The 9,397-nt window shown below is 47.6% G+C and overlaps 1 long non-coding RNA gene across 1 annotated transcript; it reads left to right on the top strand.

The window, feature by feature from the left end:
* The first annotated feature begins 5,643 nt into the window (after positions 1-5,643).
* LOC113971565 lies at positions 5,644-8,231 on the top strand. The gene is made up of 3 exons (XR_003535590.1): positions 5,644-5,832; positions 7,535-7,828; positions 8,014-8,231. It is a non-coding gene; the product is annotated as an uncharacterized LOC113971565 (long non-coding RNA).
* The last annotated feature ends 1,166 nt before the right edge of the window (positions 8,232-9,397 follow it).

Genomic DNA, 9,397 nt, shown 5'->3' with positions numbered 1-9,397 from the left:
AGAGTTTTTTTTTATTTTCCCATGAGTATTAAAGCAGTTTTCAGAAGTTGGCTGGGTTCACTTCCACTTTGAATTAGAGAAACTGAGGCAAAAATGGGGCTGTACCTTGCCCAGGATCATAAAATGAATAAATGACAGCATTTGGGGCAGAACACAATTTTTTCCTGCTTCAAGCTGACTGTGCAGAGACTCGAGAGGGCACCAACTGAGCTTTCCTGGAAGCAGATCAGGACTATTTCCCTCGTCTGGGAGCCAAGCTCTCTTCTAGCAGCATAGTAGGGCCATATGCCTCACTCCAAACCATTTATCTAATGATTTATATCTTCACTGGAAGGCCTTACACACGGGCAGATCTGCCAGCAATGGCACTTGATAAAATCCTTCCCTTTTCTTGGTTTGGTAATTGGTGTCAGCAGTTTCCTTCCTGCACAGAACATGTTTTATGTTGTCAGCACAGACCATGTGGAAATGATCGATGAGAAGTTGGGCCCTTGGCAGGAGAAGGGGCAGGAGAAGAAGCTGCCTTTCTCTTGGAGCATTTGGCTTTTATTTGCTACCTGCAAATGCAAACAGTCATGCTGGGACTTCCCTGGCCACGAAACCGCTTGGTCCAGGAACAGCAAAGACAGAGACCTCGTTTCATGTCTGTGGTGTTGCTGTCTTGGGTCCATGTTATACCTTTCTCGGTTGGACATTGCCACTCAACTAAATTTAAATTAAATTATCACAGAATCACAGAATAGACTGGGTTGGAAAAGATCTCTGAGATCATCAAGTCCAACCCTCAATCCAACCCCACCGTGGTTCCCAGACCATGGCACTGATGCCACATCCAGTCTCACCCTAAACACCTCCAGGGACAGTGACTCCACCCCCTCCCTGGGCAGCCCATTCCAAGGGCTGATCCCTCTCTCTGGGAAGAACTTCTTCCCAATGTCCAACCTAAACCTGCCCTGGGGCAGCTCAAGGCTGTGCCCTCTTGTCCTGCTGCTGGTTCCTGGGAGCAGAGCCCGACCCCCCCCGGCTCCCCCCTCCTGTCAGGGAGTTGCAGAGAGTGAGAAGGTCTCCCCTGAGCCTCCTCCTGTCCAGGCTGAGCCCCCCCAGCTCCCTCAGCTGCTCCTCACAGCACTTGTGCTCCAGACCCTTCCCCAGCCTCGTTGCCCTTCCCTGGACCTGCTCCAGCCTCTCCATGTCCTTCCTTAGATCTTATAAGAGACTGTGATCCCTGAGAGAAAGTTTTTGTGAGTGCTGGGTGAAACAGGGATGTGGGTCAGAGGACTCTGTGTGTGTGTCCCCACTGGAGTCATCTGGGTGTACTTGTCCTGGCTTCACATCTCCTGAAGGTGTGAGATGGCTGCAGAAACAAGACCTCTCTGGGGCATCTGAGTCACCCCCACGAATATGAGATAAGAGTGTTGCTGTCCAGGAGGAAAATGAATAGGACCTGTTGTCTGGGGTGGTGGACACTGTGCCCCAGCCACATCCCAGCCATGGCACGTCATGACTGTGGTTCAGGCTGTCCAAGGAGATGATCTCAGTGTTTGTCCTTGTGGAGGTTATAGCTGAGCTTCCTGATGCAAGGTTTGGAAGCTGCCATGGTTCGAATCTTCCTGTGATTTGGGACAGTGAAACTTAACATGGAGGAGTGAGCCAAGAGGATGAAAGGTGGAAAAAGAGAGACAAAGTGGGATATTCTGCTAGGTTTTGCCTGCAGCCAAACCCTGGTCTGTGTGTGCTGTTTGTCAGAGATGCTCTTGTCACAAAGGCCCTTTTCTGCAGGGACAGTGTCTGGGTGATGCTGATACGAGCAGGAGTCTTGGATTTGCAATGGTCTATCTGGTTTGAATCAAATAAAGAACCACTCTGAATCCCTGCCCAAAGCACAAAGGAAGCCTGCAGCATGTTAACAGGATGAGAAAGTCTGGCCAATTCACTTAATCTGTTCCAGGCTCCTCTTGGCTTCCAGGTGTTCATCCCAGATCACAAGCCCAAACATCCGGGGAGAGGCTCTTGCTGTCATATTTCCAGCCCATCTGATAAGGCTCGTGCCTCTGAGCCTGCATGCTGCTGCAGGATCCCTGCTCTACCCTAACCAGGGCTGTCATTTTAGGCCTTCAAGTCCAGATTCAAACTGTAAATGTAAAAGTAGATGCTGTGTCAACCAGGTGCCTCACCAGCTGTAGTGCCTTTGACCTCAGAGCTCCCCTCTGGGACATGTGGGTTTTTTCACAGGTGGGTGACTGATTTTCTTGTCCAGGGTCGCATCAAATCCTCTTGGCACTTTTCTCTGATTTAAAGGGTGTGCAAAGAATGGGGCAACCCCATTGAAACACTGATGTTAAAGAAGGAGGTCCAAGCTCATTTCTGTCCCCAGATAAACCCACATGACAGCCATGTGCTGCCTTGCTGACAGAGACATTCTAGGGCTGCACAGGTGTGCCCAGGTTTTCAGCTGGACTTAAGGAAGCAGGAAGAGCCCTGTGCCAGTGTGGGAAGTGGTTTGGGGCTGGTGATGGTTGTGTTTTTCATGCATTTGCTACATTCACAACTCACAGCACTGAACTTGGGCTTCCCTGGTCTTCCTGGGCTCTCTGAGCTTTGGAGAGGGTAGAAGAGTTTTTGGCAGGGCTCAGCAGCCCTTCCTGGAAGGAAAAAGCCCCCCCTGAGCTGTGCTGACCCTCCCCAGGAGCAGCCTCCTCTGAGGAGCCTGGTGGGTGTGAAGGGGGGCAGGGGGAGTGAGATCATCCCTGATGATCTTCCCAAGCACTTGATGGGTGTTGGACTGTCCCTGACAAGACTAAAACTCAACCCAAGGGACTTGTCTTTGCCACAAAAGCCTGGCTTTTCCATAGTTAAATAGAAGATGCTTCAGCCTGACTTTTCAGTGTTTCTCTGAACTATCTGTGTGTTCTCTGACCAAACACTACAAGTACTTGCAATTTTTTTCCCCCAAAGAGCTGAATCTAGTCACTTTTTTCTCTGGGCTTCAGAGGAAAGGGAAAGGTACTTAACTTATGTTTTATTCATTGCAGTCACTATCTCTTGTTAATTTACTTACATTATTTACAGAATTTTAAAGTATTTTGTGTGTCAGGCAGCATCCCAGGCCCTATAAAATGCTAATTTTCAGACTGTATCAGAGGCAAACATCTTTCCTGGGCCTCTAGGTAGACAAAGGGTCATCCCCATTCTTAATTTATTTTTCATGATTCTATATTTAAATGCAATAAAGCCTGCTTGAATGGCAGATCTCAGGCAACCCACTTCTCCGTGTGGTTAAATTTTATGAAGATCCATTGTGGTTGTGTTACTGGTACAATAAAATTAATTTTTGATCTAGTGCCCTTAATTACTAAGGATGACTGAACCTGGTTTAAGTACAGGAATAACTATCTTGGATCTTTGCCCTCAATGGGAATGAACACAAGGTTCAGAAAGTTCAAGTTACTTTCTGAAAAGAAACTAAGTTTTATTTTCACAGTTGCTTCTTTGGACTTCCTGATTCCAGCAAGAGAGGAAGTGGGGGGAAACCCAAACCCCAGAAGGCTCTTAATGTTTTAGGTTTTAATCTCGTGTCTGTGAGCTCTGGGTAAATTGGTCCCGTTCCCAGCCTTGGGGTGTTTGAATCTTTCTGGGACAGTTGACACCATAAAATTGGGCAATACATGAAGATTTAGGGTCTTTTTGGGATAATCTAAATCACTGTGACATGCCTGAACCGAGTGTTTCCTGCTGGTCAGCTGCCTCTCGGGGTTTAAGGTCAGTCAAGAGGGACATTAGATTCCAGTGGCTTTTATCCTGGTGGAGCGTGGCCAGAGGTCTGTGGTCACCACAGCACATCCTACGGGTGTCACCTCGAGGAGATTGTGATAAACAAAATGACTTAATCTCAAAATTAATATAAAGCCATTGTTCTGGCTTTTCCTACCGAAGGAGGATGCTCTGAGGTAGTGCCTCTGACCAAAAAATGTTGGCAGACTTGAAGACTGCCACACTGGAATTTTGTAGCCACCCTGGGAGGCACTGCAGGGATATCACACAACTATTTTTCAGTGCTTGGAGTTCCATGAAAGTGTCAGGGGTTTTCCAGGGAAGGCACCATGGCATGTGAGGTACCCCAGCAATGGGATTGCTCAGCCCCAAAATAGCTCTGGGGTATCCTGTGGGGGGAGAGCAGCTACTGCTGGAGTCCTCAGTGCCACAGCTGTGCCAGCAGCCAGGCTCTGATGATGTCCTGGTCCACCCTGTCCCAGTCACAGCCATCCTTCAGGCCCAGCTGGTTCCCTCCATACCACTTTTTCCATCCCTGAGGTTGTTTTAGGTGTAACTGGTAAAGTTCTGGTGAGGCTGGTTTAAGTTCCAACACAGGTTTTTGGAGGGAGCAGCTGTGATGTTTCCAGCTGTGGTGATATCTCTCTTGGAAAACTGACACATAGTTTTCATGGAAATGATTGGGAAACCTCCGAGCTTTCCTGCTGCTGGAAGTTAAGGAGGTCTTTCGGTAGGGTTATATCCTTTGGGAAAAAACACCTGAAGGCCAGTCCAGTTCAGTAGATATTGTGGTTCTGACCATGTCTCCAGAAAAGCACAACTAAAATCCTTTTGTCACTTTAAATTCAGCACGTGTGCCCATGGTGAACACTGAAAAGACAAGTGGTTCCACTCACTCAGATTCTAAGAAGAGCTGACTGAAGTGCAAGGCTTTGCAAGACTGAGGATTCTACTGACCACAGCTGGCTCAGTTTTTGGGGTCTGTCCTCGATGCTAGCCTTTGTTTTGGGGAGTTTCTTTCCCAGGTTAGCAACCTGCACACACGGCATTACGCTGCTCAAAAATTCTTTGCGTCTACGCTGTAGCCAGAAGGAATACACTTAACATACAGAAAGCTGTCATTCTGCTAAGGGAAAAAAAATCTTATTTACGAGCTTATTTGCAAGATTTCCTCCCCTTTTCATCTTGAACAAGAAATTGGCATGTTAATGAGTGCAAGCCCTGGGAATCTGAATGCTGCCCAGACGCTGTGAACGCGCTTCTCTGTGTGAGGTGCCTGGGATGCTGCTCACCCAGCCCAGGAGCGCACCCTGCTCTGAGGCTGGTTCTGCCACCTCCAGTCGAGTCAGTGCCACAGTCCTGGCTTAGGATGTGTTAGATTTATGTGCAAAGCAGAGCTGGTAGGATAGGGACTTTGATAGGAATTAAGAATATGATAAATTTGCAAGTCGTTCTGTATGGAGTCGTTATGAAATGGGGAAAAGCATCAAAAGTTGCCCATTGGGAGTTACTGGCAGGTAAATTTAAATGTGTTCCTCCTCCAGCCCCAATCTTTTCACCACCTGGATGTTCCAGTGAACTCATGGACCCACATCATCTTCTCACCATCTGTGTGACCACCAATCACTCCAAGCAATCACTTCCAGTTGACTCGAATATGCACTGCCAAATGTTCTTACTTTTCTCAAACTTTGGTCTGTCTCACTGTGAGGTTAGAAAATCCTTCCTGAGGGTTTGGCAAATATACACCACGTGGCATTTGCCAACGTTGGTTAAATCTTAATATATAAATCCATCTGTTCCCAAAAGGAACCTGCTTGTTCTGTGATGTCGAAGCCCGGCCTTGGTGACAGGGGTTAATCATCACAGGAATTACTGGGATGCCCCAGGCAACTACTGGCTAAAGCAGACAGGAGCCAGTTGCTGAATGGAGGAAGAAAAAGATTCTCTTCAGATAAGAGCATGGGAAAAGAAAGAATGGAAATTTCATGATAGGTTAAAGGAGCTTTTAATGTGCAGAATGTAATATTTCCCTGTCGGGCAGAGAGGAATTCTTTCAAGGTAAAGTACATCCAAGGAAATACACTCCAAATAGGTTGATGTATCCAGGTACAATGGGAAGAGATTGCCATAATTATGAATCCATGTACCTGGAAACAAATGAAGGGGGGAAACTCTTTCTTTGAGGGCTCCACTGGAATGTTTCTGGATCCCAGAAACCTCCTTTATACACAGAAAAGTTAAGGTATTCCAAGCTGGATCTCCCAGATCTCCCATCTGATAATTCCCAGTGCACTTGCTGCAGTGTGTTACACTTCCAGGATGTAATCTGCTTTGGTGAAAGTGTCATTTTTATTCCTCAATAGCTGGAGACCACTGGGCTAAAGAGAGCTCTGCAGCGAGTGACCTTGGAGATCACACACCATCACCCACACCTTGTTTAAATTGCAGAGAAACGCTGGGGCTGCATAATAAGATGTTGATTGTCAGGCTGAACAAGCACGATGAGGTGAAGATGATGTTGGGAACTGCTGCTTTGCCATCCCCGCCTGGGCTGTTCAAAATGCTGATCTTGATTCTCTGCTCATCCACTATCTTTCCTCTGCAAACTTCCTGGAGATAAGTTTCAGCTCTTCTTGGACAAATATTGTTGAGAATAAACAGGGAGGCAGAGGGAAAGTGTTTGTTTTATACCTTGGTGAGGTGATAAAAAAAGTCTCCGTGTTCTGCAGCCCTTGAACCATTGTTCCTTTGTGCTTTTGGCAGAAATGTTTGGGCTGTATTGATTTCTGGTGAAATGAAATGTTAACAAATGTGTAGCAACAATGGAAGATGTTTCCTTCTCTTCCTTGGGAATTTTTTGAGCCTGGAGGATTTTTTAACCTTTGTTCCCCAAACCCCTGGTTGGGAATTGAATGAGGTTCATGGGAAAACTCGGTGCAACAATTAGTGGTGTGTTCAACTGGCTTCTCCCTCCCCGTTGGGTCTGTGTCGTGTGAACCTGCCTGAGGTGTGGAAAATAACAACAATTAAAACTCCACAAAACTTTGGACACAAGGCAGCATAGAAATAATGTCACTAACTTTTTTTCACCTCTTGTTATTTTAAAAAATAATAAATATTGTTAGGGTGGGGAAGCTCCTTGGGAAATCAGTCTCATTCCTGCCTTAGCCCTGGGTTTTCCTGCCCTGCTCTGAGCCCATACAAGCTTTGCAGTGCCCTGCAAGCTGAGGCAGCTGCTAACAAGAGCCTGGGAGCAAAGCTGAGTCCCACACTGTGCTCCAGAGGTGCCAGCAGCTGTGGGGAAGAAAACCTGCACCTATTTTCCATCTCCTAGCAGGAAAAAGGCTACTAAGGGGAAATTAATGGGGATCAGCCCCCTCCTGGTGCTTGGTTTTAAGCAGCAGATTTTACCCAAACCTCGGTAAGGTGCATCAGCCCCGTACTTTGTGTTGCAGCACTGAGCTCCTGAGCTGCCCCAGCACTGCTGGACCTGCTCTGGTGCCCCAATCCCACAACATCCCACCCCTCCATGCCTGACCTCTCTGCACTGTAGGGCTGTTTGCAGGGTTATCCAGGTGCACTGCACTGGAAGTACAAGCTCCCAACACGTTCCCCCTCCTGTAGTTTACTGCTTTCACTGTTCTGGCAGGGAACAAAAGGATCTGACCTTCCTGAGGGCGTGCAGGGAAGTTACTAAATAACCGAGTTCTCCCTTCCCCAAAAGGCTGTAAATTGTGCTGAAATAGTGGTTTCACAACAGGCCAGATGAGAAGCTGTTGTCGGCCACTGAATGGTTTTTAACTGGATGGGAACCAGAGGAAATGCTTTACCGTGGAAAACTCCCACCTTCCCTCTTCCGTGGAGCTGGAGCGTGTGCTGCCTGCTCTGTCCCACCGGGATGGAAGCACTGCAGCATCTGCGGGTCAAGGAGGAGGTTTTCACCTCAGGAAAGGACACAGAGACACCATCCAGCTTCCAAATCACTGTTGGAATGTTCAGGGACAGCTCAGGGGCTTTGGACTCGCTGAAGATTTGGCCACGTGCTGGGGGCAAGGTGGGCAGTGCTGGAGAGGCCACAGCACCTCGTGGGTTTGGTTGGGCTGGTTTGTTTTGGGGACAGGTCAGGAAGGGCTTGGAGCAACCTGTTCTGGTGGAAGGTGTCCCTGCCCATGGCAGGGGAGTTGGAACAAGATGGTCTTTAAGGTCCCTTCCAACCAAAGCCATTCTGGGATTCTACAGCAGGTCCTGGGAGCTGGAGAGATGAGGACAAGTGGAGGAAACGGCTCTGCTCTGTTGAGAAGAACTTCATCAGTGGTGTCAAAACAAGCTCCCAAAGCCAGCAGACAAATGAACTGGGTTTGTGCCACCTGCCCTCCAGCTGCAGCTTATATTCCTGAAGAAAACAAGACGACAAGCACCACAACACACTTCTCTTTTTGCCTGTGTAACTCCCTTTCTTCAGAATAGAATCCTTCCAAAAGGGCTCTTGCACACTCTTTCTCCTCCTCTTGGCTATTTTTTTTTCCATGCTTTGACATCATTATGTGAGGGACATTACTGAGCTCCAAACTGTGGAAGAAATGGTTCTGAGCCAAAGTGTTCTGCTGAGAAAAAAAAAAGAAGGAAAGAAAGAAAGAAAGAAAGTATTTTCCAATGGCTCCATCAAAATGCAGCCAACTGGGTTTTCCAGTTTTATGGGAGAGATTTCTGAAGTCCTACCCTGAGGTCACCAACTTGTGGGAAAGTACTTGTGATTTCTCCCTCCCCAGCCAATAAGCATCAGTGCTATTTTCACACTACCGGGGAATGACCCTAATTAGGCTTATTAAAGTCAGTTCTTTATTAATTGTGTGGCCACAATCCTGCAAACACCTCTGCATATGTACAGATTATTGATGGGAAGAGCTCCTGCTAAAACCAGTGAGGTTGGATTAAGGCTGAAAGCTGGATGTGTTTATCAGGGCTGGTGGGAACAAGACATTCACTGCATTTTGGTGTAAGAGAAGACTTCGTGATCACTGATGTGTTCAAAATAGGTTGTCTAGAGATAGAAGTAAGATTTTTATATAAAATAAACCCTGCAACAATAATTTTCTCAAATTAAAGCACAATATGAGGATTGTTTTTCCTGTCAAGGAACAGATGGATTTAACACTTTTATACCACGTTATTGTGACTGAGCACTCTACTGGTGTCCTCAGGCCTTGTTGCTGCTGCACCAGTTGTAGTTTCCTCATGAGCTCTTTCCCCCCAGGGCAGTTCCCCAGCACAGGCAGGAGCAGCACTGCCCACAGAGAGCCCTGGGAAGGCTGGTTCCTGTCTCACACAGCTCCACCACCCAGAAATGCTGTTGCTGCCCATCCTGGTGCCACAGAAGTTGAGTGTTAAGTGCGAGAGATGACAAGAGGTTTGAAGCTGTGCCAAGCCTGCCTGAATCCACCTGACCTGTAAATAAGGCTGGCCTTGCACCCTGCAGGGCTGGCACTCTGTCCTGGCTGGGGATCAGGTGTCCCCTGGGCACTGACAGGAGCCTGTCTCTCAGTCCCTTCATGCTCCAGTGAGACACAGCACTTTTCTTCATGCAGCTTCTGAGCCTTCTGCTCGTCAGGTCTCTGCTGCTGGG

The sequence above is a fragment of the Neopelma chrysocephalum genome, unplaced genomic scaffold (genome assembly GCF_003984885.1).
Source record: "Neopelma chrysocephalum unplaced genomic scaffold, ASM398488v2 Primary Assembly neopelma1_84, whole genome shotgun sequence".
Lineage (NCBI taxonomy): Eukaryota > Metazoa > Chordata > Aves > Passeriformes > Pipridae > Neopelma > Neopelma chrysocephalum.
Note: the sequence above shows the minus strand (reverse complement) of the source record. Positions and strands in the feature narration are given on the sequence as shown.